Source organism: Macaca fascicularis, chromosome 13 (assembly GCF_037993035.2).
Source record: "Macaca fascicularis isolate 582-1 chromosome 13, T2T-MFA8v1.1".
Classification (NCBI taxonomy): domain Eukaryota; kingdom Metazoa; phylum Chordata; class Mammalia; order Primates; family Cercopithecidae; genus Macaca; species Macaca fascicularis.
In genome coordinates, this window is record NC_088387.1 from 5,006,683 (window position 1) to 5,008,704 (window position 2,022).

Below are 2,022 nucleotides of genomic sequence, written 5' to 3' on the forward strand. Positions count from 1 at the left end.
GATATCACAAGAAAAGAAAACTACAGACTAATATCCTTTATGATTACAGATTTTTTAAATTTCCATAAGATGCTAGAAAACCAAATCCAGTTCTATCTAAATAAGATTATATACCATGATCAACGAATTTTATCCCTGGACTGCAAGGTTGGTTTACCATCACAAAGTCAATCAGTATCAGCTATCCTATTAATAAAGGACAAAAGTCACATGATCAACTTCATCAATGCAGGAAAATAACATTTAACAAAATCCAATACCCTCCTATGATTAAAAACTATCAGCAATATAAGCAATTGAAAGAAATTTCCTCAAAAAAAGAAATCTACAAAAAACTCACAGCTATGCAACGGGGAAATAATGAATTACTTCTCTTTAAAGTGAAGAACAACAAAATAATATCTATCCTCAACACTTCTATTCAACATCGAGGTGGAAGATCTAGCCAGGGCAAGTGAGCAAGAAAAAGAAATAAAAAACATCCATTTTTCTTGTTTCAGAACAAGACAGCATAGAATCACACTTTCTCTCCTCTAAATACTAGTAGATGCCCTGGAAATTATAACAGGCAAGGCTAAAAGGACTCTGAATGCTGGAAAGAATGATGTAGACTGGCTAGGAACCACATGACTTGAGAAGTGACACCATGGAGATGTCCCTAGGTTTTATTTTTATTTATCATTTACTTCTGGACTGGACACTGGAGAAACCTACCCAGAACTGTACATAGGCATAAACATAAATTCTGAGAAAAGCCTTAACTCTGCCCAAAGGATCAGGAAATAAGAAGTCTAACAAAGACCAAGTGGGAAGCCTCCATCCTCATTCTATAACCAGGGCACTGGTAAGCTGGCCAAGCCACCAACAGCAGTAGCAAAGTCCTGGGCCATACAGTCACATCTACACCACCAGAATACTGGTGGGGAGCTCAATCCTTCAAGAAGATATTGCAATCCTAAATGTATATACCTCAAAATACAAAGCTTCAAAATATATAAAGTGAAAACTGAGAGCTCAAAGAAAACAGATGAATCCATGATTATAGTTGGGAAATTTAACACCCACTCAGAAATTGATAGAATTACTTGACAGAAAATCAGTAAGAATATAGGGAAACTGAGGACGACAGCAAGTGGGAGAAGCAGGGTCTAGTAGAGGGAGCACTATGTCTGTGGAAGTCTCCGGGGCAGCCTCTGTGGAGAAGCAGAAGGAAATGGAAGATACAGTGAATAGGCCAGAGAAAACTGAAGAAGCAAAATTAAAAGCAAGATATCCTCATCTGGGACAAACGCCTGCAGGTTCAGATTTCTTAAGGAAACGATTGCAGAAAGGGCAAAAATATTTTGATTCTGGGATTACAACATGGCTAAAGCAAAGATGAAGAACAAGCAACTTCCTACTGCAGCTCTGGAGAAGACAGAGGTCACTGGTGACCACATTCCCACTCCAAAGGACCTTGCTCAATGGAAACCATCCCTTGTTGCTAGCAAGCTGGCTGACTGAAAGAACTTAACTGCATGAATCTGCTAATTCCCATTACTGCGTGAATCTGCTAATTCCCATTTCTCCTTAATATGTTACTTATCTACTTTTTATTTCCTTTCATTCACTCAGTCATTTGAGACTGACAGCTTTGCAGGTAGCAGTAGTGTGTGCTGCTATTGTGGAATATACATGTGTAGAGTTTTTGATTAGTTTAACAGTGCACTGGAGAAGAGGACGTGTTAGAGCAACATAAGTAAGTAATCTACCTGAAAATAATTGCATATCTTACCTAACTCCTAGTGTAGTACTGGTTCTAATAAGTAACAAGCAAGTTTTAAATTTTTAACGTTTTGGCTTTCATTACTTCATCTTAATTATAGCTTTGTATGTTACTCTTATTTAATATAATCTCTATCATATTGATTTCTTCTATATTTTGGATTTTGTAAAACAGAAGTTTAAGATCACAAGTTAGAAGAAAGGTCACAGGCCGGGCGCGGTGGCTCAAGCCTGTAATCCCAGCACTTTGGGAGGCCG

The 2,022-nt window shown here is 37.8% G+C and overlaps 1 pseudogene; it reads left to right on the forward strand.

The window, feature by feature from the left end:
• Positions 1 to 1,165: 1,165 nt before the first annotated feature.
• On the forward strand, positions 1,166 to 1,630 carry LOC123568323 (cAMP-regulated phosphoprotein 19 pseudogene; annotated as a pseudogene).
• The last annotated feature ends 392 nt before the right edge of the window (positions 1,631 to 2,022 follow it).